At 40.7% G+C, this 27,156-nt stretch overlaps 1 long non-coding RNA gene across 1 annotated transcript in view; it reads left to right on the top strand.

Moving 5' to 3' along the window:
- The first annotated feature begins 17,541 nt into the window (after positions 1-17,541).
- LOC106851495 (uncharacterized) overlaps positions 17,542-27,156 on the top strand; it is a 173,570-nt gene continuing 163,955 nt past the window's right edge. Inside the window, exon 1 of the long non-coding RNA XR_015805983.1 lies at positions 17,542-17,651. This is a non-coding gene — a long non-coding RNA (uncharacterized LOC106851495). The remainder of the gene's footprint in view (positions 17,652-27,156) is intronic.

Genomic DNA, 27,156 nt, shown 5'->3' with positions numbered 1-27,156 from the left:
AATATTAAATGTAACCTTTCATAATCTTGATCAGCTCCAGTTTTCAACTGAGACATGTTCCTCTGCTATTTTTTGCTTCATTTAATTAAGTTATTTTGGATAAATGCATCAATATTTCTGTTTCCTAATCAATCTTAAAGTAGTTAGAGGAAAGGCAACCTTGCCATACATCCTCAGTAATGCCAGGCTTTGCAAAGGAAGAAAAAAAACATTATGAGAGAAGGTTATTAAAATATTGAGTAAACTTGTTTCTGTTAAAGCTGTAATTGAATTTTTAAAGCCCTGGCCCATTTTAAACACCGAACTTTAGTTTATGGTTTGATAATTCATTTCACTTTTATTTTATAGGTTTTATTTTATAGCTACTAAATATCTATGGGCCATCCCATGTTCATTTTCCTTCCTGGTTGTGAAATAGGGTATTTAAATGGAGGATTAAAAATAAAAATCATAATGCCAAAATAGATGTGGTATCAATCAGTTCCCAGATAAATGTACTGTATCAAGTGCTTGTTGAGATTCAAGAGTATATTTTTCTGGTCTGCTCAACTGGGATTACAGTCAAGTCTTTGCAGAGTTGGAGAATAGGAAACTTTAATTGGTTGTAACAACCATCAAAGCAGAGGAAAAATCTCATTGTTGGTTCTAGCAAGCATCAAAACTGTCCAGTACTGGGTCCTGAGTACAAGGGAGGATGTGTAGCCATAGTTTTTGGTTACATCTATGAGTACAGCATTTAAAATGTTTAATATCACCACCTAAAATTACTTTTTACTGGAGGATATGAACTGTGTACCTAAAAGTTGAATTTTCCAGCGTGAATTTTACACAGCTCAGCATTAAATTAAGCAGTTACTTCTTTCTTGCACAATCCAGGTAAAATATAGCCACTTGTCCACTGGCAAGTGGCGCTCTGTAGCTTTGGAATACCCCACACTGCAGTAAATGTGGTTTATTAAAAAAAAAAAGGTATGATGAAACTATGTCTTTACTCCCTTTTGCACCCTGGGGTGATCATTTCCAATAATAAAGTGAGTATAATGTGATGTGCCCTGTCAAAGTTAAGGAATCTCTTCTTGATCACGCATCTGTAGGTAGAATATTAAGTTGTGGGAACACGATATACAGCCAAATTATCCTGGTGATTTCATGTAAAATGCATGGTTTTGTAGCCGAACCATCATGTCCTGTGAGTGCTTCAAATGCAAAACAGGCTGTTTAGAGAGACTACCTCAAACTGGCACTGACAAATGATCTATATGCTGCAGAGACCCTGAGCAGTACAAAGACAGGATTTTACTCCTCATCACTCTGCCTTGTAGACACTCCAGGTAATTTTTCAATAATTCTGTGTCCTGCAAGAGGAGACACAGGGCTTTATTTCACTTTTCCACTCGGTGCCACTTTAGGTCAGTGGAAGTCTGGGAATGTGTTTAGGCTGGAGGATGGACTAAAACTTTGAAAAGGGTTGCAAAGGCAGGTTAGTGTAGATGTCACTCATGGAGAAAGCCCAAATAAGTGAAATTAAGAGTGATCCATATTTCCACTGAGCAGTAAAGGAAAGAGAGAGACTGCACATCTTTCATTGTCTTTCATTGTCTGTGGGGCAGGGAGATTACTTGAAAAAGTGACAACTGGGACACTGCCAGGAAGGGAGGATGAAACTCCACTGTGAAATAAATTTGAGGATGAGTGTGGTGCTGGGATGGGGAAGGCAGAGAGACCCAGTCACTAGCCCTGGAGCCATGAAAGCCCCATCCAAGCTGGCAGAGGGTCTCTGAATGCAGTAATGGCCAGGCCATGTTCTCTCCTACCAGTCAAAATCCAAGCCCAGAGTTGATAATGGGTTGGTAGTAACACACAAGCTATGTGTGCCTCTGTACATCCTGGTCTGTAGCAGGAATTCCTCCAATGCTGTGCTGTGTTTTGCCCATCATGGGCCATGTTTTCCATGACCTCTGTGTACTGTCTTTATAGATCTTCCTGCTTTGACCTGTCATTTGGGTGGAAAGTATCTTAAACCCAAGAGGCTTTCAAAACATGGGTGTATAGTGTGTTATGGGGTGATTTGACATTTTAGAAGCTCAGTTTGGTGCATTTGGAGAAGTAGGTGAAACAAGCCCCTTGTGTCCCTTGACCTGGAGGCATCCATCCCTGCTGCAGAAGACTTCTGTAATAAAGACAAATAATTGAAACCTTCTTGGGCATTACAGCAAATACAGGGACAGACTTGGTATGATGAGATGGAAAATAAGCTGAATAATTGCTGCTGCATCACAGTATGTGCTGGTATAAATGAGACAGGACTGTGACCATCTCATGGAGGTGTAGCCTTTGGCACATGGGTGCAACCAACCACAGTCACAGAACTTTTATGGGAGTGTACAGGTGTAACAGGTAAAAAATGAAAGTAATGTCTTCACTGACACAATTCTTTACTGCTGTCTAGGAGCTGGATATCTTGGATTGTTGCAACGCTGCTAGCTGAATATTTTTGCAGTCACCTCCTTGTTTAGCTCAATGCAGGATTTTCTTGCCAATGCTCAGACAAGCTGTCCTTGAAGTGAAGACACTCAGTCACATGCCCTTTTTAGGCAGTCCAGTGCTTTTCAATCCTGGTAACAAGCACACAAACTCATGATGTCCATCCTAACTCTTCCTTCACTGTAGGTTTAACCCATAACTCTTATCCTTTCTAAACTGCCCATGCAAATCTGAGTTCCCTGTCCCTTTGCAACAAGCCTTACAGCAGATGAAGGAATCTTATCATATGTTGCCTCGGTTTTTATCAATACTTATATTAAGATCACATTCTTTAGCCTGTGGTCATGGTTTTTGCTGGAGTGTCACTTTTCTGGTAATGAGGTGTCCAGGAGTGGAATTCCACGTGCCTCCTAGGGCTTTGTTTTTGTGGGATGGAGCAGTGAGGTTACTGGGATGTTTTACAAGCTTTCTTCCTGTTTGCACATCCCAGAGTTGTGTTTGTCTTTTTCATGACAGCATCAAATTGTTGACTTCTGTTTGGTTTATGATCCATGCTGTTCCCCAGGTTCTGTTCCACAGCACAGCAATGTAAACAGTTGTTTTCCTTTTCAATGCTACTGTTTTCTCCTACTTAAGCATAGGATTGTGCAGCAGTGCTTCCAGAATTTCTGCCTAATCTTCTTCACACTGTTTTCCTGGTTTGTGAAGGATATTTTGAACTCTCATCCTCTAAAGTGCTTGTTAGCCCTGACCTGTTGTGGTCCACCAGATGATGGTGGGACATTTGCAGGATTTCTGTGGAAATCCCTTGCCTCTGCAATATAGATGCTTGGAGTAGGTCAGAAATGAAACTCTGTGCTTCCCAAACTACACATGTGCCCCCACAGTTTATTCCCTTTCAGGAATCCATGAATATTTTTCATTCTGACTCTTCATGGTCTGATAAACTGAAGAGGCATCTTCTCGAGCATAAGTATGACCCATGCAGAGACACAGAGAAAAATCCCTCTTGTGTTCAGCAAGTGCAAACTGGGAGCACTGACAGGCAGATCACACTGTCATTAACATTATTTGTGAGCCAGGTAGGCACAAGAGTGATTTGTTACATCTTCCATCAAATGTAAAAAGCTGGTGGCAAGTATTTTCTGATAAAGAGGAACCTGAGCACTTACGGACTCCTCTGCTGACTGGCAAAGCTTGACAGCAGCTCCCTAAACAGCACTATCCCAGAAAAGATGTCAGTGAAATCACTGTGCTTTTTAAACAGAGAGAAAACTGACTTGAGTGTTTTCCCCTCATGCTTTTAAATAAGCTGCTTCCCAACAGTGGTTGAAATGTGGTCGCTTCTCGGAGGTGCTGAGAAGGAGGGGTTTTATCTAAATTACTCTTATAAGAAAAAGACAAAATTAGATCTCTACATTATTTCAGGAAGGTGTCAAAGGAATTTGTAGCTGTAGTTGTCTTGAAGTCAGCACTATTATTTCTTAGCTAACCACTACTGAAATGAAGGTTTTTCTGGTTTTGCTGGGTTTGTTTGGCTTGTTTAAATCCTGATCAGGCCACATAGAAGGCAGCAGTAATGACAAATCAGCAACTTGGTGAACTCTTAGGTGGGCTCTCCCTGGGGTGTAAGAAAACTCAGGTCAAACTCCTTCTGGATGATTATATTTCCTTCCAGCTGGAGGGAAACAGGTCTGGCAGGAGAGAATAAGAGATTGTCCTAAAGGAGAGAATAGGTTGGGGGTCAAGGGGGTTACCTGGAATCTTTCATGCTTATGCTTCTGTGAAATTCTTTGTAAAGATCTGTGATTTGGATTAATGAAAAGTTGGCCTGGAAGTGTTAAAGGCTGGTTGGATGGGGTTCTGAGCAACCTGGTCTCAGGAAAGTTGTCCCAGGCCATGGAAGAGGGGTTGGAACCAGATGATCTTTAAGATTCCTGCTAACCCAAACCATGCTATGGTTTTATGGAATGGTGAAAATTGTGAAGTCTCAAAGTTGGGGTGTGTTTTTAAGAGAAAATATGTTTCCTGCCTGAGCACATGCAACTGCAACTGAAGAAAATGTGAGCTCCAGGAGTTCAGAACCCTGAAAATAAGGCCTCATGTCTAAATGAAACTGAACTTCAAAAAGAAAAGTAGTTTTCTGGCCCTTTTGGAGCCAAAACAAAGAAGTATTTATTCTATTTGATCAGCTATTCACAAATTATGTCTTTGTATCTTTAAAATAACTACAAACCAAATTTAAAACTGGAAGCTCTCATCTTTGATGTTATCTGCAGATAAGATGGAGCTTTGAAGCACTAACAGAGGCTAATTGGAACAGAATACCAATACAACCGAAAATTAATGGAAAACACAAGAACTGTTTGGAGCACTGTCATTCTAAACTGGGACAGTTTCTTTTCAAATCCTACAGAATTTCAGGAAAAAAGTGCAATTCTATGGACTGTAGATAAAAGGGGATAATTGTCTGAATCTATGTACCATGATACTTCAAACATAATCATTACATTAGTTATTTGTTGTATTGTATTAGTTGCATTGTATTTTTAAGTATCAAAATCTTTTCAATATGGAGCAGGCTGAAACAAGGTGGAGGAAGGTGTCCCACAGGTAAAATAGCATCCAATTCATGTTTGCATTTGAAACAGGCTCTTTTTCTCCCCTGTTTTGAAGATGGCATTACTTTCCATCCTGAACTTGAAAACAATATGTTAAAGTTGTTGGAGGTTCAGTTGGTTCCTGGTGAGAGAAACCATGGAAGGACAGAGCAGAGTGGAAATGTGTTTTATTTTGGGGAACAACTTGCCTGGGGACGAGTTCAGGCAGAACTTAGATGTGCTGCTTTGCCCTCTGGACAACCTCAGAGCCTAAACTGGGATGAGGCAGTGAGATGTACATTTTTGTATCCTCACTCCCAGCAGTGTAAGTAGGCAATGTGCTCTCTAGACTTATCCAAGAAACCCCCTTGGTAGTAAAAGGAAATGATTCCTGTTGCTTAGCCAAATACACTGATATTAAGAAATGCCAGAAGTGAGGTTGCTCAGGCAACCTTATTTCTACTCCCTCATTCATTAACATATGAGGTGATCACATGATTGAAGCTGCTAATTCTTATTTCATGCTGTAGCTTGGGTTCAGACAAGGACTCGTGCAAGACAACTTGTCCTGCAGTGGAAAGTCTGAGGACAGGGTCTCAGAGCTTTTCAAATATTTAACCTGCTTTGCTGGAAGTGTGAGGAGCAAGCAGGAGGTCTGTGACCATTCTGAAAAAATTCTGTCAAGTGTGAATAAAATCTTTGAAGAGAGCTGTGGTTCTGTGAGGTCCTGGAGACCCTCTGCCTTATTGGGGACAGCATTTATTCACCCTCTGCTCTCTTACCCAAGGGTAGCACAGCCTCTGTATACACATTTCTCTCAGCTGTGGTTCCCACATTAGGCAGCATCTTTCTGTCCAGAGAGGTTTCCACGGATTTATGGGGACCAGGCAGCTCTTTATCTCTTGTGAAGCGCCACCTATCCTTGCCAAAACTACAACTGAAAATACTGTTGATGTCACTGCCTGCAGTGTTTCAAACCATTCACTATGGCTGTTCTATTTTCACAACTAGTTTGCTACCTCAGTAGTCATTAGTCCTTAGCTAAACCAACATTGACTCTATTTTCATATATTTCCTGGGTAGCAAAGCATAGGATTTCTGCATTTTTGCAAAGGTCTCCTTCTGCTGTGCAGTTTGGATGACAAGCACTCTAACACTTATTCAGCTATGCTTAGTCTTCTTCTTGAAAGCAGAAGATGTGTCTTATCTGTAGAAGTGAGAAGTTGTACAGTATCAGCAGCTTTTGTTTTAATGCCTACTGCTTTTTCCTTCTTGAGAACTTGGAATTTTGCAATCCTGTTAAGTGTCTGTATTCTCTAATAAATATTCTGCACTCTTGCTGTATTTCAGTTGTTAGGTTTCTCAGGGGAAAAACGCAGTAAAGAAAGAAAATGAATAAATAAACAGTTCAAAGCCTAGAGTGTCCAAAAATATTGCAGTATCTTGATTTGAATAATCAAAAATTGCGACACACTATTTGGGTACATTTCATCATATTGAAAGCTTTGCATGCAAATCCAAACCTAGCTATTCCCTCCAAATCCTTGGAATATTTTCCAATTATTATTATCGCCAATCTTTTTCTATTTTGTTAGTTTAAAAATAGGCTTTTTTTTTTTAATTTACAAATAAAATAAACATTTATTTAATGCAAAAAATTAAATATACACCAAATAGAAAAGGAGGATTCTATTCCCACATATTTGCAATTACTAAAAATCCCTTGATTTTCTTCTTTTATTTAACTGCAGAAGCACAAGAGATACTTACATAGGATGCAGATCTATTTCAGGACATGTTAAGCTGTGTTTCTGTTAGTCTTAGCTGGAAATACTGGAAATCTAAGTCAAAACAGCAACAAGACCCCTGCTCCTATACTTTACTGGGAAGCTTAATTAGAGCTTAATGCCATCATCCCAAATGAGAGCATTTTAATGGACTTTTGTTTCTACTTAAACTCCAAAAAAGAGCCATGGATAAGCTTAGTCTGCGTTCTCTCAATATTTGAGCTTGCCAGGAGGATTTGTTCAAATTACATCTTTGGTCCAGATCTGTTTTTTTTCCATGTCTCATCACAAAAGCAAGGAAATTATCACAGAGAAATTGTAAGAAACAGCTAGCATTGCTAGCATCTAGCCAGGCTCTTTGGTTCTTCACACAAGCTGCTCTCCACAGTCCCCCTCACCCTAATCCTTTATTTCACATCCCTTTTCGTTTGTGCCATGATATAAAGCCCTGCTGACCCAAAGCACTCTGCAGAACCAGAGAACAGTTCTGACCATCCTCAGCGATGCCCAAATGCAGGGAAAAGAGCCCAAAAGGCGTTGGCTGGAGGGGGCAGTGGCACAGTGGAGCCTGACACATCCCTCAGAGATGGGATGAGTGACGTGAGTACATCGGGGTGGGGAGCTCCAGAGGCTCTCATTGCCTGGCCCAGCTTGTTTGACAGTACTTAATTTTTAACCTGTGGAAATTTCTGAAATATGCATCTTGAAATATCTGCTTAGCTTGCCTAGAAAGCTTTAATAATTAATGGAAATTCAGACTTGAGGTATAGTAATGATTTATATGGGGAGCTGTCTTTACACAATCTGCTCTCAAAGCTTTCTAGAGTATTACTCTTAGTGTCTAATTAACTTCCGAGGAGTGATACTGCTGCCTTCACTACACTGATTGATCAAGGGCTTAACTGCAAGTCATATTTTCCAAGTGATTCCCCAGTGTCTTCTCAGCTCTTATGAGTTCTTGCTGAGGAATAGAACTGCCTTGGACACCAAGAACTACTTTCAAGTTTTCAGGTACTACATCTTTTACGTCAGGCTGTTCCTGTTGCTGTTTAGCCACTGGAGCTATTGCACAGAAATTTCTAGTCCTTAGATATGGTTTTAGTGATGTGATCTAAACACTTTTCTTCTCCCCAGCAGCAGTTCTTTGTATCACATCTTTTGGAGCATGTTCCTTTCACTGTTTCGAGACTTGGGATGGTAAAGATTACACTAAAATACACTAAAAATTCAAGTAACTTCTAATGATTTAGAGCTAAGTTGTGGTACTGCATGTCCCAGCTGCCAGCTAAGGACCTTGAAAAGATAGTCACTCCTTTTTTTAACCATTTGTATGCTGAGGGATCTGTGTAAATCCCCTATAGAGACCTTAACATGATCGTAATTAGTACCATGTATATTTTCAGGCTCTTGAGTACATTATTTGTTTAAATTAAAACTCTGTGAGAATGAAAAGAAAAGCTGACAGGACAGTGAACAGGGAAGGTCTAATGAATTTCAGGGTCTGTTCTTCTGTCAGTACATTTGCTGTCCCAAGTAATACAAACCCTTGGAGATCCATGGATATGGGAAATACAAAGTGCAGACAGCTCTTTGACTGATTCTCTCTTTAAGAAAAGATCAGGTCCCTTTGCAGAATAATTTTTAGGGTCACCAGAGGATGGTGAGGAAAAAAAATTGCATTTTCTCACTAGTTAATTATCTGTTTAAGGCCTTGTTGTCCAACCACTTCCCTGTTCTTTGCTCATGATCTCAATGGATGTCTCAGTTCTTGGCACAAGTTGCCTTGTTATCCACAACCAATGTGTTATTGTAACTATTTTCCTACCCATAGCTGCACTGACATTAGATATTGGCAGCTCATAGTCAGCTGATGCCAACCTGAGGAGGGGCATCTCCTTCTGGGTCACAGACAGGCTGCCCTGACCCAAGAAATCACACCCCTGAAACCTCTTTTCATATATATCAGGTTCTACAATCTGCTGTTTTCCTAACCAATTTCCTCCCCATTTATGGTGATAAGTCTTGTCCAGTAAAGGCTGTTCTTACAGCAGTGTTGGGTGTGCCATGTGTCCCCAGGATAATTTTTTTAAGATCTATCTTATCTTTTTAAAATTATTTTCACAAAACCTGTCCCTTCACCTTGCACCCGAGGGCTGTGTGGTGATGGAACTGGCTTCAGAGATTGTGTGCTCAGGCTCATCTATAACTGAGAGCCACCAGCTTGAGAGGATCTACATTCTTGAGATCCAAATATTCCTCTGAAAGGATTAATGGCCCCACCTTTTAAGAAATTAGCTATACCTCCATTTCCTCTTTCCATCCAAACAGCATTTCTGGTACTAATAACACCAGCCAGAGCAAAAGAGGAGATAAAAGCTCTGGTGGCAGAGTTCCATATGTGAAGGAAGGTGTCATAAAGTCTTGGAGGGCTCATCCAAAGTTTGTACCAAAATTAATGACTGGCTTTGTCATTTACATCACTCCGGAACCCCAATGTATTTATTGGGAGATTTCATCAAGCAAAAGCAAGTCTGAGAGCCCTACACTGGAACTTCTTGGAGTATTTCCTTTGTCTGGAGCTAGAATGAGGATACTTAGTGTATCTTCCTAAGTTAAAAGCTGGTAACTGAATTCGGGCACTTCATGGATTTTTTTTCTCTTTCTTGTATGGAATTAAGTTGTTCAATTTTCAGCTCACTCTGTTCAGGTGTGAGTGAGTTTGGGAGCTGCTTTGACTAATGCTTTATGCTGGAATTCCTCAAGGAGAGCTGCAAGGGGACAGATGAACATTGTTGGTCCAGCATTTCTTCCAAACTGAAGTAGTATGACTTGAACCAAATTCTATTAGAGATACTATGATCATACTTCAACTAGATTCTGATATACTTTACCAACAGGAGGGAATGCACATAAAACATCTAATAAAGAAGTGAGGATCTTGTCCAATCAGTTGTCTTATTTAAAACAACTTGAAAATATATAATTCTGATATCTGGATGTTGCCTCTTCATTCTCCTGTTTGTACTATTATTTTCAGAGCAAATAATTTGTCATGATAAAAAAGTGCTTGGCACAGGTGGAATAGAAATATAATTCATTGTAAATGAGAATACTTTGTCCAAACAGGAAAATGTAACACTGTGATTGTCCATTGCTTTGTGTTGGTCTAGTACTGCTCCTAAAGAAGGATAAACCTAGTGTTAAATTTTCTGCTTTTACACAATTAGTGAAATGTACTCAGAGAATTGTAGGTATGGTTCTTATATATCATGTCGTAGCAGAATTGGTAGAAACCCTTTAAATGTCCTAAAGCAAAAGTTTCCAAAATATGGCATGGCAGCAACACCAAATAGTTTGGTACATCCCTATTTCTGTTTCTGGTGCTGCTTTCAACTTCTGAGCAGCTACTGATAAAAAATTTGTGGCCCTTGTGCAAAAATAAGTGGGGTTTGTGTAAGAGTAAGTGTTAAATCCTGTAAGAAACTGATGTCTCAACAAAAATACCTGTGTCTCCTCCTAAGATGTCTTGTTTTTCAACCTGCCTCCCTCCTTGTGGTACAGGGTAGAACTGCCTTGGCTTACAAACAAAAAAGGTGGGTGGAAAACCCTTGCAAATGAAGGCACACAGTTGTCTTAGTGCACTTATGAATCACTTTGAAAAGCTCACATTCCTATTACAGCAATTTTAATAACAAAACACGTTGCCCAGACAGCCTGATGTTAAATGTGTACATCTCTTTAGAGAAGAAGGGCTGCAGACAGCAACATTTAAATTGTGGGGCTTCTCCAGGGTGAAGCTGCACAAGAGCTGATCAGTAAAGCAAGAAATCACTGCTGTAGTGTGTGCCAGGGAAGGAGGTAATGGGGATGCTGCTACCTGAGGAAAAGGGCAAGTCCTCTCACAGATAAAGGAAGAGAGAGCTGTAAGAGGAGAAAACCATGTAAGGAAAGATTAGAATTTTTTAAAATGTGGAAAATTGTTTAACATTGAAGTTGTATCTCAAGCCAGTCCTGTCTATCCCAAGACCACTGCACGTTTGTAACCTCAACTTTGCAGACCACACTGTTTCTCCTAGATAACAGGGATATGCAGATAGTAAGAGGCACAAAAATAAATTAGAAAAGGATTTCTTTAATGCTTCTAATAATGTATTTGGACATGATTATCATAATGAATCTTGTAAAAGGAATTTACTGTTTCCCCTTTTATATGATGTATTTCTGACCTTCACCTGCTTGATATGCGATTCCTATTCAGTGAAGGTGCCCATAATAGAGGGGCAAGAAGGATGATCAGAGTTCAAACAATAGGGTAAGAAATGCAGAGTAGAGGGAAAAAGCTTCCATTTTCCCATAAGCTGGGGCATAGAAGATACTGCAGCCTCAGCTCTACAGTATCTTATGAACAAACAAATTATGCATGAGTTTGCTCAGGGGACTACTCAGCTACTCAACAATAATGGGTAATTGCCCTCACAAACTTATCCTCATATCACTCATACACACCAACACTTATACTGAAAAGAAAAGACGCGAAGAACAAATTTCAATATAAAACACATTATTATTATGAAAATGACACATTTCCATTTAACCCTTTTCTAACAAAAAGAACTCGCTGCGTTTCAAAGAAAATGGGGCTGGGGAATTTTAAACGTTAGTCTCAGTATTTTCCCTTGGAAGGCACACTCAAGATTGTTTTACTTGGCACATTCTGTACTCTTCATTGTAGCAAAGGCTTGCGGGTATCTAATGACACAATCACAGAATGCCATAGAAATTTGGAACAAAATCCCCATCTTCGATACAATTCAGCAGATTCACGCCATATGGAAATCCTGCTGTTTAATGTAACACCATTAAAAGCCACATATTGCTAAATTCATCTCTCAAAGATTTTTGCAAAAGTTGCAGGAACAATATTATTTCTGAGTTTTTAACCTTTATTCAGCCTCCAGCATTCTTAGGAGTCAAACGTGTGTTTCATAACTGGAAATCCAACTACTTCATATGCTGGTGATATTTTGATTCCTCAAACATACATAGTAGTATAATGGTCTTGTCTCCTTCATAAAGAACTAGTAAGTTACAACTTGATCAATAACTGGGAAAGAGATGAACCATAGCTAGCGTTCAGGGTCCTAAAATATAGATTAATTTGAATTTATTCTCTGCATCTTCACCCTGAGCATCTTATTCATTCTTTTTCTTTGTCATATACTTTCAGTTCTAAGTGGCAAGTTCCCTGGGTCTGAGATTGTGTGTTAACACTTTGAATTGCAAATCTCTTTGGTATTTCTGGACTGCAAATGAAATCATTGATAAAGCTATTTGCTGCACAGCCACCCGTTTGCATTTTCAGTCCATTGCTCTAGGAAAATCTTAGGCAGTGCTAAAGGACATGGAATTTGAGTAGAAAGAAGGTGGTTCTGGCTGCTGTGTAGATGCTTTACCAAAGCTTTAGCCAACACTTTCAATGTCTGTATAGATCTCAGATCTTCTTACTGGACTGGTCATAGTTGCAAGGATTCCCCAGCTTTATCTGCTTGCAGGAATTGCATCAGAAAGTGTACAGAGAATGGTAAAGAATCCATCCCCTTTTTACAGGGTGTTTTCCCACAATCCTGCGGAAATCTGAAGCAGTGTTTCTATCCAATACTGAGAGTGTAACTAGAGAGACATCATGAAAATGGAGTATGGCACAGTTTGCCATGTTAAAAGGAGTATCTTTAAACTCAGAAGTACCTCGTGTAAGATGTGTATACCAGGAATCTCAGAGGCACTTGAGAAGAGTCCTACACAAGCTGTAAGCTGCCTTTTCAATCTGAACTCATTCCAGGTGTATCTACTTCCTTTTCCATGTCTAAAGCTGGAATAGAGATCGTCACAAGAGTCAGCATCTCCAGGAGTGGCAGGTTCAGCCACACTCTCAAAGAGCCAACATTTCCAGATGCTGAGTCCTCCTGCACATACGGTGATCACAGGTGTCTAGTGAAGGGTCAACATTCTGAAAATATCATTCAGGGAGGATCCAAAATCTCTTCCAAGTCAGCAAGAATAATGGCAGGTGACTAAGAGCCTGAAAAGTTTAGCAGATACTTCTGTTATTTATATAATTGTGTCACAGATGAGCAAGATGAGCTGGGTCCAACACCTTCAGGAGATGACAGAGGAGCTTAGAGGAGGAGAGAGAGGACGTAAACTAGAGAGAGGAAACATGGGTAGCTGTCTGTCTTTTGTCTTCAGATTCATGGCTTATGAGAATGTTGCCCTTGATATAGGTGGCCAAACTTCTGGTAAGTTTTCAGAAGTTGTTGGCAGCTCTATAAGTCCAAGATTTCCACTCCAGAATTGCAACAAGATAATTACTCTTACTTCGTCAATACGAGCAAACCAGGTTTTACATCTCTTTAGGGAAAACTAGCAGAGCAGCAAAGAGTTGTAAAGGAAGGAATAGCTCTTTTAATAAGATCAAAACACACTGAGTAAGAAATTACCTGGGTGAGAGAGAAGCACCAGTCCTAGGAACGTTCCCAGATTTTGGCTGGTGCATTTCCAGCAAGTAACGATGTGTCTCTATAGTGGGAGCCAGTGAAACTGCATTTGAGGGCTCTGATGACATTTGTATGTCCCTAATATATTTATAACTTAGGACAGAGTACCTGTGTGTATGGCTCTCATTTTTTTTCCTAGTAGATATGCAGAGATTTGAACAGGTGAAAATGTGTCCACAAAGGACCATAAAGAAGAAAAGGAGTTATAAGGTAATGCAGCAAGAGCGCTGGTGCATGGTTATTGAAAGTAAAAATGGTTAACATGTGGAAAGAGGTATATAAATGACTGCAAGCCACTTTTTCAAATGTCTTTCCCTGTTGCTCTCAGCAATATCACTGAATGTGATCAAATCGTTTTTCCGCTCCTTTGGCACGGTACCTTCCCCAAGTTAACAACCACCTTAAAAAGAGGGCACAGGGGCCACGGCAGATAATGCACGTTCTGTTGTGTGATTCTCAAATGCTGTTAGGGCTCTTTGTGTGGCAGATTAAAGCCACTCACCACTGGTTTGCCTCTGCTCCCACTGGTGTTGGTGTGAGCTCCCCAGGGGCTGTGCACAGCTCCCAGCCCTGCTCCTGTGCAGGCTGCAGGATGAGGCCCTTGGCTGCAGGTTTGGTAGCACCCGGCCCCTGTCAGATCCCCATGTGTAAGCATTGGTATAGTTTTAATTTATTTTTAAGAACACAAAGATCCATGATTTAAATATTGTGAAATCCTGTATATATTTTGGCTCAGTCAGTCATATGCCTGTTTACTCACAGATTCCCCAAAATCTGCATTTCCTCAGGCATTCATGTCTTTCAGATTCTTTATGCTGCTTTTTCTGCCTCAGTTATTTCTTAACACCATGTTGCCTGCTTTCCCTTCGATCCAGTAGAATGAATGTGGCCTTTCTGGAAAGGCTTGGGTTTATCACATCTGGTCAAGTGACCAGTGCTTGATTCCTTCACTGAACAGCCAATAACTTTTTGTCAAGGTGGGAAACACCTTTCTGCACCCTGCTTGCATCCATCCTGCTCTGTGCAAAAATTAATTAATAAATCTAATTGTGAACAACATCATAACCACAAGATGACAAAGGAGCCCTGTTGGGTACCTGGCTACAGAGGAGCAATGTCTGCTCTGTTCTCCCAGGAGCAGGGACAGAACTTTTTCACATTCTGGACAAAAAAATCTTTAACTGAATATGTGTTTAAATTTAAAAGGGGATTGTGAAATGCCCCCTTCTTTGGGTCTTCATGTAGGGCAGGTTTAGGTTGCTGGATATTGAAAGGGTTAATTCTGGGGTGTGTATTACTTGGAAGTACCAGCCCCAGGAGCACAGATAGACTGATGAAGGATTGGGTTTCCCTTCTGGGGGACAGGCGCCCACATCCCTACCTGGGTCTCAGTCTCTTTGCACCTCAATTTCCCCACTGCAAAATGGGAAAACCTCTTCCTTTCCTTTCTCTTCAATTCCTTTCCCATCTCTTCCATTCTCTCCTCTTCATTCTCTCGGTGCCTTCCTAGGGGTGGGGCCAGGTGCTTGTGCTGCACCCCATGTAACGGGATTCTGCTTTGGGTTGGAACATCTTGATGTTAATGAATTAAATTAAGAAGGTTGAAGGTTTTTGTTTCCCTGGGCAACACGAGCTGCAGGAACGAACACACCTGCAAACTTCAGTAAATGTGGTCTTTTCTGTCACTGAGAAATCTGTCATTGAATTCCCCTTTCCCTCTCTTACCAGAAAGAGTTTTATTTTAGTAAAAGTTTAGGGTACTTGCATTATCAAAGAGTTTGCAATCCTGATTAGAAAATCTATTTAACCTGGTGTCAATTGGGCTCCTTGATGTGAAAATACACCCAAATCCTGGGAGAGAGGGCAGGCAGTGCCCCAGTCAAGCTTTCCCCAGGAATAACTAGTTTAGGAAGAAGCAAACAAAAGCAAAGGCATGCCAAACAGTCAAAAAATGAAGGGAATGTCTCAGTGGAGCATTGAAGGGAATAGATGCTCATGCTGGTGATGAGATTTTGTTTTAATCATAGTGATAAACCTTTTAATTTTGGTGCGCAGTAACAGCGGCTTTAAAAATGAAATAAAGGGTTTGTGACTAGCAAGAGTCCTTGGTGTTGCTTCCAGAGCATTGCTTGGGCTGTTATTAAAGCCCTGCCAATGGTTTCAAGTGGAACAGCTAATGTTTCAAGTGTTCATAAATAATTGTTTAATGTTCCAAGCACTTTAGGAGCAGGTTTTAAAAACTAGCCTTGCACTGATTATTTCCACTACTGTAAAAACATTCTTTTGACAGTAGCTTTGCCTGCTGCTTATAAAAAGGAGAGAAGGAAACAACCACTGTCCTTTGTGAGCTGGTAGAGGGATGCACCCAGTGATGAACCTGTAAAATAACCTAAAACTGGTACATATTCTCTCCAAAATTAGCCAAAATTTGGAATAACTTTATGGTGTTGCACGACAGGGCCACATCCATGGCTGGTATTTGAGGGATGATAATGGCCCACCTCTGCTTCTGTGGGTGCAGGAGGGCTGTGGGGTCCCTCCCTGTGGCCACTGTATCCCAGAGAGGTTGTGAATACAATTTACCTATCCCTATAGGTGACACTTTAAAGCAGGATTAGAGGTGAGGTCTTGTTGCTGTTCCCAAAAAACCCTTTGTGCCTTCAAACACAACCCGAGCAGAACCAAGGACTGGGCTCGGTTGACTAAAGAAAAAAATGATGTAACAGAACCACAGGGCCAGAAACCTGGGGAGGGGAAAGCTTGGGAAGAGGTGGAAGTTTTTTGCTGAGGTTGTGGCCAAGCCAGGACAGCTCATCACAGGAGAAATCCTGGCTCTGCTCTGCTTCCTGGGGTGAGGAAGGGGAGCAGATCGGGCCTTGGAGAACAGAAGATCCAAAAGCATCCCTGTTGTCACTCCCATGCTGTAAAGGTTTGACAGCAGGAGGAAATTGTGGTCGTGAGAGAGTAAAATGTCCAAATTAAAGTGAGCATCTTGGTCATGTTTGCACTCTTAATTAATTGGTTGCTCAAACCAAGATTTTTTAAAAAAACTTTAAAATTTATTTTCTTTTCAAGCTGGAGCAAAGAGTAAGGAATTTTCAAAAGCAATCATCCTATTGAAGTGAGTGGGTTGGAATACACATTGACTCCTAACTGTGCTGAAAATTCCCAGTAGTTTAGATTTAGATCAATTTTCAGCCTGATCCCTGTAACTTCCTAAGAGTAATCTGAATGCTTTTCCCTATCAAAGAAGTTTTAATGTTATTTTGTTGTTGTGTATGTCACATTCTTTTCTGATAGCTAAAATTCTCTTTCAAATATGATTTTTTAAGGAAAAAGAGAAACATTTCCTTAAAAGGATCCAAGCAATTATAAATATATATGCACACACAAATTTTAAGGAATTAGAAGTTTTAATTTAGTAAGAAGGATTAAGAAATTGTGTGTTTACATATATTTTATAAGCATTTCGGTATTTATAAATATCTGTAGAAGACATCCATGTGTAAGCTCACGAAGGGTACAAACCTCAAGCTTTCCATGAATTAATGATTTCAAGACTGAGCCCTAGGTCTTAGCCCTCCTGCAAGGATTTAGCTACCAGTTCTTCCACTGCAAAGACACATTCCCCTTTGTTTGCTGTTATAATTTGAAGATAAAAAGCACGGCTTTATTTGTGCTGTTTGTTAGAATGCGGTAAGACTGGAGGCTTGTGCAAACATCAGTTACCACTCCGGTGGTCACTTTTTCAGGATGCGTTTTTTATCTTTTTTTCCCCTGTAGTAAACATGAGTTTTGAAAATCTCACCAGTTATTTGGGCAGTGCAGTGCATCTTCTTCGGGTGGAGAGAGCTGGGTGAGGAAACAGCGAGCTGCCCTGCCGGGGATGCGCGCGTCGGGAAGGGCGAAACTGGAGAGGGGGATAGGGAAAAAAAAAAAAAAAAAAAAGGGTTTTGAGGCCAGTTGTTTGATCCGAGGAATACCTGGAGCCAGTATCCCTGCTCGGCTGGGATTATTCCTGCTTGGCTGCCCTCTGCCGGCATCGCCGAACGGTGCAAAGCCGGGAGCGGCTCCGCGCCCCGCGCAGGGACCGCGGGCACCGAGCAGCCGGAGCCCCGGGGAGCGCACAGCAACAGCGCGGCACGGCCGAGAAAACAACCGGCTGTTATTGAGTGAGAGGATCGCTCTAATTAACCCCAAAAAAACCATCCCCACTGCTAAATGAGGTGAGGAAAGAGCGCAAGGATGGATTTAACTCCGGAGCAGCATACAGCTGAGGCAAGGGGGCAGTTTATGACTCAACACAGTAGAATTTCTGCTTGTAAACGGGATTGCTAACATTTATTTTTTTTTCTTTTTGTCCCCAGCTGCAATTTTCCTAACTTGCAAATGAATCTGAAATATCTAGAAATAATAGTGTCTGTCGGGTAAAATGAATGCAGGTTTTTCTTCTTTAGGGTTTTATTTTTAACTGTCTCTAGTAAAAGTGCTTTAGTCATATTTATCTCACTCATGAAAGAGCCTCTTTCTGTAACTCGTTTTGGATTTAACCCCTTTAGAGTTACCTACAGTGTCAGCACATTGTCTGTTTCAAGACATCACTGTCTGTCTCTAATTCTTCATGGGTGTTTTATTGACATTTGGGAGGCCATCCTGTGCTAAGAAACAGCAGAATATCACCACTGTCCTCTTTGTGGTCAAGGAGCCTTATCAATGAAGAGGGAAAATATAGCAAGGGAGGGAATGCTGCTTTCTCCTCCTTTCTCCAGCGTTTCCTTTCCCCTCCTCACCGTTTCTATTTCCTCTCACATTTCCCACTTTAAAAGATGGACGATCAGTACCTGTGACCCTTAAATATCTTATTCTCTGCTACATTTACACAGAGAAGATTATTAAATCTGCAGATAGAATTAGAAGCCAAACTAAATTCTTTTGTATTGATATAATCATGGGGGTTATTTTAAATGTGATGGATGTAACCCAAGAGCAGAGAACGTCCAGGATGTCTAAAAGGCAGACACTGTATAAGTATTTATGAAAAATTCTGTGTGCTCTTAAGATGTCACGCATAATCCGCACTGTGTGTCTCTTCAGTGTCACAAGCACATTTACATAGATTGTCATGAATTTCAAATTGCACCTCAAATCAATGCCAGGGTAAAATTACCTTGGAGCACAATGCAGCCTTCCTTTAAGAGTTAATCATCCAAGTCCTGCTCCATTCGGAGGCAGTGCTGGCCCTGCAGTGACACTCACAGCTCGCTGCCAGCCTCAGGTGCCACGGAACATTTGTGGTACCTCTGTGGGACTGAATGCCACCAGAGCCTGGTGCCACCTCACACACTCCACAGAACACCAAGTGTGAAAATGGTTTATTACAAATGCAGCCATCGCCGTAACTGGTGCTGGAGGTGTCTCCAAAGGGTGCCATGTGCATGCTTAGGGCTCTGCTTTGACAAACCATTTGTAAACATCCCATGGGGACTTTGCTCCAACAGGTATGAGAGCTTTGATCAAGCATTTTCCCAATGCTGTAATGCTGTTGCTGTCATCTAATTGCATGTGCCTCAGTTGTGGGGCGAGATGCCTTGAGTAGGCTGTTCTCTGGTTCAGTCTGACCATAAAAGGCTAAATACAGCCTTGCTCCAGCTCCATTGGTTGTCCACATCCAAACGGGATTAAGGCTTAGACAGCAAGACTTTCTGGTTGTGGGGAGACAATAGGAACTGGAGATTTTACAAGGACCAACCAGCTCAGGGTAATACCACTTGGTGAGAACAGCTGGGTCATCTGATCCCAGGCTTCCTGCCATGTCCTGAGGCATGTTGCATCTTTCCAGAGAGGATAAATGCTTCCACTATGCCCAGAAACAGTATTTATCTGGTGTAATGAGTTTATTTCTGGAGCGAGACCATATGGCTGAAGCAGTTTCTCGTGGCAGAACACCAGTTGCCAGTGCTGTAAATCATGGTGCATCCCATATTTTTACCATGGGTCTCTCTGCTACAGGCCACCCTTCTACTCTGCAAATCCCTGTATCCAGAAGCAGACTTCCAGCAAGCCTGGCCATTCAATCCCGAGGCTGGAATTAGAACACGAGGCTGGGGCAGGATGCTCCTCGTGTGCTCCTGCTGCTTGGGTACCTGGTGGGAAGGGAAGGAAGGGGAAAGGAAGGGAAGGAAAGGGAAGGAGGAGTGTTTGGGCCGATGGCAGCGCAGCAATGAGACATGTAAATGCCAGCAATGCTTTTTAGCATTTCTCAAGCAAGAGAATGGGCCAGCAGATACGTCGTGGAGCCTCGCCAAGCATGTAGGGGGACATGTTGTTAACTTGCTGGTGGCTGCTGTAGCCAAGAAACCGAGTAGCCATGTAGGGACTGTGGCGGGCGGGAGAGAGAGAGAGAGGGAGAAGAGCACATGTAGAAATAAGGCTTCTCACTCAACAAATTCTGCTGTTTGCATGCAGAAAAAGAGGTATTTTTGCAAGCAGGGACTTAGGAACAAGATGAAATCTTCCCACTTTTATCAGCAAGGCAGTTAGTGACAAGCACATGGTGAAAGGCTCAAATTTTGGTGCAAATTACCATGAAAATAACTGAACACACAGAAAATTTGGAATTGCAAATATCAGGAAGCCATGGCTTTGTGAAATGACAAGATGGAAAAGACAGTCATTCTAAGGGTTTTGAGGTGTAATTTAGTCTTCTGGGCACTATCCTCCCTTGGTGGGTTTGTGGCAGTTTGAGACATCCCCACCGAGACAACAGGTATTTCAAGTACATAGAAAATACAAATATCCTGGGCACCTGGGACATCTAACCAAGCATGGAAACACTGCCCAGGACTGGGGCAAACTGTCCTGTGAATGTTCTGGAGATCAGCCCTCTGTGTACTTAACTGCTTACCTGAAACAATGGAGAATTTATTTTTCTTTTCCAATCCCAATTTAAAAGATGCTGGGAGTGCTTTGTTCCATCCTAAGGTAGCTGCAGTTTGGTGGTAGGTGAAGTAATGACTATATATAGTCACTAAAGTGCCTTTGGATAGTTCTGGATAACAACTGCTGTATAAATTTAAGGTATTATTATTATTAAGGTATTATTATCCCAAGTTTGCTGCAAGTTAGAACGAGACTGCAAGAATTACCTTGGAGCAGATAATACTGGCACAGCTGCAGAGTTTAAAGTTCTCTTTCTGTCAATATTGTGTTAATTTTATCTGGTGCTTTTGATTAAACAAACTAACCTGGAACAATTTCAGTAACTGATTTTCTAAATAGAAAAGGCACTAATAAGTGAACATCAAGTTGCACCCCCCTGGCCTCCAGAGAAAGGAAAATCCTTTATGAACAAATCAGATGTGGTCACACTGAGTCCTAAACACTACTCAGCTACCATCATGCTGATTTAATCAATCTACACGAGGTAAAAGAGGTAGAAAGTGGAGAATAATACCTCTGATGATGAGATATTTTAATGAAATGCATTGGGATAATTTAGTGGGGAATGAAAGTACTATGGATAAAAGTGAGTCAGAAAACATGAAAAAACACTGAACAGATCAGAACATGTATAATATCAAACAGAGGTTGAACATCCCAAATCTGTGCTTCACAGGTCAGGGGATGAATTGGAGGTGATTTGGCTGTGAGCCAGTGGGGTCAAAAAGGAGCTGGTGCAGGAATTAAATGGTGGCTGTAATCTGGCAATCAATGGGAATAGGTATTTTGGGATTCTGCAGTTGCTGTATCTTGCTGGTTCATTAGAAATCATGCAGGGAGAGCTCCTGGAGTGGGGAGATGTGAGGAGTTGGTGTCCTGTAAGTGTGAGCCCACAGCCTTGTACTACTGGCTGTGAAACAGGGTCCTCAGCATCTTCACAAGAACCACCGTGGTCTGAGCTAAAATAAATACCTTTGCATACTGGGGGCAAAGCAGATTTGATGCCTGGAAAGGCTGACCTGGAACAGAGGCATCAGATTGCCTGGGCTCTGTGGCCCTGCAGTGCCCTCCTGCATGATCATCTTCCTTCATGCAAGATGTAGTCAGTGTGAGGGATGCAGAGGGAGGTGGATGCTCAGGGAGCAGGTGCACGTGCTGTACTATTTGGACCATGACCTGAAGGTAGAAAAGCTCATTGCAATTTGTTCCTCAACATTTTTGTCCATAAAGCTGGTTTGAGACTGGTGTTTGGGACATAAAGGTCCAGCCAAGGTGCATGGTCAGGTAATAGATTTCAAGGTAAAAGATTTTTGGTTTTCAGGTAAAAGATTTTAAGTAGGATTTGGGTAAAATCCCCACATAAGTCTGAGCATTTTGAGTGCTGCAAGGCACAAGAGATGCTCCTTAGCCTGATGTATAATGTTGGATGTGTGTGAGAAAAAAGGTTGTAATTGTCCCATCCTTCCTGTACCATCAGATGTGTTGCTGACAGCTGCAAACAGGACCTTGTAAAAAGACAAAACCAAACCAACAAAAGATAAAATGACAATTTAGAGAAAGATTAAAACATACGCATCTCTATGTCTGCTATTTATGTGGGTCTAACAAATTACAAAGCAGGAAAACCAGGGGGCAGGTCTTGAACGGATGCTGCTTTCCATACCTTGATTATCCGTCTGGAGATTGGGTCCATAGTTTTTCTGAAGCAGCTTTATTTTTTTTTTTTTTCTCAGAATGCATAGAAGGAGCAGATCTTTTGAGTAGGAAGGTGCCATTTTTACACAGTCACTGTTCAGACCATAGCCACACTTGAAGCCAAAAATAGAAAATATATTTTAGAACTTGTTAAATTAAAGAAAAAAAAAAAAAAGAAAGAGGAAAGAAAAGCCTCCAGCAGAACTTTGCATTCTCTGACTTTTCAGACTTTCAGGTCTGCTCTCCTGATTACACATTTTCTAGCTGATGACATGCCATCAGCTAAAGATGGATTTTAAACACAAGTCATGTCAAAAGTTTCATTTAACCTCTTCAATATAACAAGCTGCTGATGGTTTACATTTCTGACAGTAGAGGTAAATTAATCTCTGATGGATATTTGGAAGGGGAAGAGAAGATTTGCAAAAAGTGAGGAAGAAGTAAGATGGTAACTGGTAAAGGCAGTGGACATCTTCTGGAATGTAGTGAGTGGTGGGTGGGCTGTGGGTGTGGTGATATTTCTAGATCTGCATCTATAAGTATAGATGCATCACACTTGCTATGTGTATGTATGTGTGGTTTTTAAATAAAAATAGTTTTCCATTATACTGTGCAAGTCTGACATTTGATGAGGTAGAATATTTCCAGATGGGTTGGATTTTGGAGAATAGGGAGTAGGTTATGATTTGTCTAATGAAATGTTAATTTTTTGGCAGTCAGAGGGGTTTAGGGTAAATCAGTTAAACCCAAAGATGATTAAAAAGGGATTTGTGAAAGTTTGGAGTAGTAATTAGTATTAATCGAGGCCATCATTATTTTATATGGTTAAGATAGTATGCCCCTGTAGTTGGACAACAAAAAGAATGCCAGGTTCGTCTTCCTTATTTCTGGGGGTTGTAAAAGTTTGGGAGGGAGTTCTTGTTAGTAAGTAATCCCAAGAGACATAACAGAGTAAAACCTTGACACAAGGAAATTCAGCCAGGAGACAGTTGATTTCTCAGCTGGGAGGTGCTTCAGGAAGAGATGGCATCTTGCCGTCTCCACCAGGACTTGGTAATAATTCTCACTATTCATGAACAGATGTCTTTGGTTGGATTCCCTAGGTGCATTTGAATTCATTAAAGGATCTAGGGAATCAAGATATTAATTCTAAATTATTACATATTATAGATTTTATTTTCTGGAAGAATGGGAACATGGTAAAGAAAAAAAGAGGTTGTAGCAGAACTGGTAAATGATGTCAGGGTAGCATAATCACAGAATACTATTATGCCACTCTAGGCTATACTGTGTTCTTTTTTGTTGTTTTAACAGTGGCTATCTAAAATAGAGAGAGTTTTAAATTTTGTGTGCAATGAGACCACAGTGGGGATGTTCATAAGTGATATTTGTCCTGTTATTCAACTGGAACAAAGTATTAGAACCCCGTTGAAATCAGTGAGGATGCCAATTTACAGCAGATGAGGATGTGACCAACGAACCTAAAGCACTCTGTAATTCCAAACTCAGCTATTTCATATCTAACAAGTAAAGACTGAATTAAAGGGCCATTAGGTCTGTGGCACATAGTTATTCTCACTGATCAGTACTTTTTTTTACTGGGACGTTGGGGGATTGATTAAAACTCCCTGCTGATGGAAATTGTACATGTTAAGAGCAGCCTGCAAACTTTCTTTTCCCAGGCCAGCTACTTTAGAAAACTTTAGAGATGATATTTTGAAACTGAACATCCAAAAGCTTTTCAAATCTTCATGACTAAAACTATATTCCATTACTTAGTTGCATTAACAGATGTGATTTTTGTCAATGGGAACTTGGCAGAAGAGCAAATTTCATTAGTTAATATTTGTAAACTGCTTAGAGATCCACTGATAGAAGGAAACCTGGACTGAAAATAAGAAACACCAACTACTGAAGTTTGATGAATTTCCTATCTTTGAATCTATATTTATAGAATTTCTTAATATCTCTTTAATTATCCCCTTCCAGTTTTATTCCTCTTTATTTTTCCCCATTTCCTGTGTACAGATTTCTGTTCATCCAAGATTTTTTTAGCACCAAGAAGGCCTAGGTCACTTCAATTGGTCTTACAGTTGTGCTCAGTTGGAGTTTGCTGCCTCCTTGACCTCTTTCTAAATACAATTTAATCCATTACAGAGAACACCCAGGACATATATCCTGGTTGATATTAAAATATTGATATGAAAATACCACACAGTGTCTTATTTCAGAGTCTGCCTCAAAGGAATACTGTTTGATTTTTTTCCAATGAGTTTATCATTTCTCTGCTTTGATTTTATTTTCCTTATTCTTCTATCTCCATTTTTCACAATATATGAAGGGAATCCCGGTCAAATGGCACTCTCAGTGAGACAATCTGAGAATGAGGCAGATGATGAGCTGGCTTGGCCTGCCCATCTGCCCTAGTGATGGCTGCTCAAGTTGCAGCATATATTGCAAAGATCCTTTGATGATCCTCTTTTGATGAATTCACCAGCATGGTCATGACTGTCTCCATCAGGAAAACCTTCAAGGGTGCATTTCTTCTACTTGTGCTTGAAAAATTTCTAACTGGAAACTTTTTCTTACTAAGTATTAGAAATATTAGTAACATTTGATACTAAATATCTTAAATAAAAGTAGTTACAACAGCACAAAGTTGGGGGGTTTTGTTTGGTGGGGTTTTTTTTTGTTTTTTTTTGTTGCTGTTGTTTGTTTTCTGTGGTGTGGTGGGGGTTTTTTGGTTTTGGGGGGTTTTTTTGGTTAAGTTTTTTTTTGTTTGTTTTTTATTTTGTTTGTTTGTTTTTTGGTGTTTTCTTTGCACAGGCTGCAGAAATGTGGAATTCTTAAACATTTATGTTGCCTGGATGGGCATCTCTTCCAAAGTTGATGTATGTTTTATTTTCCCCCCAGCACTAGTGCAACATATGTTTCAAGCCAGTCCTGATAATGTTTTTCAGTGGTATTCATCTGTGATATTTGTAGTGAGTTTCCTGGTGTAATTGTAATTCAGAAGTTGTCTGTAGCCCTGTGATATGTGCATAATTGTCCCTGTCCACTGCTACCACCAGCACCTCTTGTCAGCAGGATTGATGGTAACGTTTTGGTTCCTTTTTTGATAATTAATTGCTGTTCCTTCCAACAACAAGGGACTCAAGCAGAGCTTTTGTTGTTCTAAATTTGAAGTCTTAAGTCTGTGGAGATGTTTCCAGGAGGTATTTTCTCCGGTTCAACATACACTGTAACCACAGGTGTTGTATCATCAAAGAAAGAACCCATATGCTAATATAGAAATAACAGGCCTGTTTATTGTTACAGTGCATCACCATCAAAGCAAACAACAACAACCACCTGTCTTTAGCTGTATAATTAAACGGATGGGTCTTTATTCTGTGCTAAATGATATGGTAATATATGGAGAATAAGAAGAATCATCCTTTTAAACTTTTGAGATGTTTGCAGCACTGTTGAAAACTGGTTTTTAAAATAGTGGGGTTTTTTAAACAAATCTATTTCTAATGAAATGTTTTTTCTGGTGTAGTTGTGCTTTGCTTAGCACTTTTTTCCATGCTGGAAATTCATCTTTCCATAGCTTTGGATGGCCACCTGTTCTGGTATCTTTTTCTATGAGATTTTCAGTGATTCATCTGGTTTCATTTTTATCATCTTTTACTTTATCACTCCCGTGTTTTGTTTCTTTCTGCAATCAAAGGCAAGCTGAACCCCAAAGATGGTCCATATCCTGACTGGATATATGGCACATCCTTTTCTTCCTCTCTGTCACACCACAGAGATGCTGCAGTGGTGGTTCCATCCTGCACACAGCAAAAATCTGTTGATTCTTTTAAAACCAGCACAACGCTGATGTTCCCCCCTGCTGAGTGCTAGCAAACACCTCAGGATCTGAATGTCGACTTCTCAGTGCAGGAATCAGTCAGGAACGTGTATAAAAGTTTCCTTTGTATACAAGTTATGCCATTTGCCTGATATACCAGCTCTGGAGTGGCTTGGTCAGACCTTCACGGCCAAATCTGCTCGTTGACCATGTTTCCTACCAAACCAAGCTCTAACAGAACATGCCTACTCCTACAGTTACTTTAATTGGAGAACAAATTATAATGTTGTTTTCACAGATCACTCTTCCTCCAGAAACTCTTTTGACACAGAAACTTGCATAACTAGTGCTCTTAGATGAGTAATCCGAATCGTGTTTTCTTTTAAAAGGCCAATCCAAAGTCCCTTTTGCTATCCTCTAGACCTGTTAGTGCAGGCAGAAGGTTGTGCTGGCCTGCAGGGATGTGTCATATTGAACCTGTCATATAGGACATGGCTCACAAAGAATTTGGAGCATTAGGAATTTAAGGTTTTTGACAAACTGGGAACATTCGTTATGAATTATGTATTTCTCTTCAAGAATTAGTGTGCCCTGCTTTTTTAATGATGTCTTTTTGCTATGCCCTTATTTAAATATTTCAGTCTGATTAAAGAGGAAAGGTATGGCAGGTCAGCTGGGGGCTGTGCACCTTTCCCTGTTTGTGCAGGGATAGAGAAGGGGGACACAGCTTTCTGAAATCCCCTCTTTCAGAATTCAGCCCTGTACTTCTTGGCATATTATCACTTATGCACCTTCCTATTGTTTGGGAGTCTTAAGAAAAATGTGCCTGTCTAAAGAGTGTGCCCCTTTGGCAGAAATACTGCTATGAGCAGTGGGCTGGGATCTTCACCTTGGCAGTTGTGGGTTTATTATTCTGAGGGCAGTGCTTTGGTTTTGAGCAGGTGTTCTTTACTTCAAGGTGGTAGAAGGGTTTTCTTCAATAGGCTACTGTGAATGGGTTAATGCCAGGCAGGAGTGCTGCTTTTGGGAATGTTTTTGGCCAAGGGTAAAGATTTGTTTATGAAGTTGGCAGCACGAATTTTGTGTCTGTTTATATCATATTAGTTCAGTTGTTATAACTGAACAATGAAATGATTTTGTATAAAGAAACCAATGTATGCTCAGTGGTTTCTGCTCTGGCAGGAGTGGTGGTCTGCAGAAGCCACACCAGCCACTGCTCTTGTTTAATGAGGATTGCAGTAAACCTGACAGTCTTTTCCATG

Source organism: Sturnus vulgaris, chromosome 11, assembly GCF_052056855.1.
Source record: "Sturnus vulgaris isolate bStuVul1 chromosome 11, bStuVul1.hap1, whole genome shotgun sequence".
NCBI classification, from domain to species: Eukaryota; Metazoa; Chordata; class Aves; order Passeriformes; family Sturnidae; genus Sturnus; species Sturnus vulgaris.
Note: the sequence above shows the minus strand (reverse complement) of the source record. Positions and strands in the feature narration are given on the sequence as shown.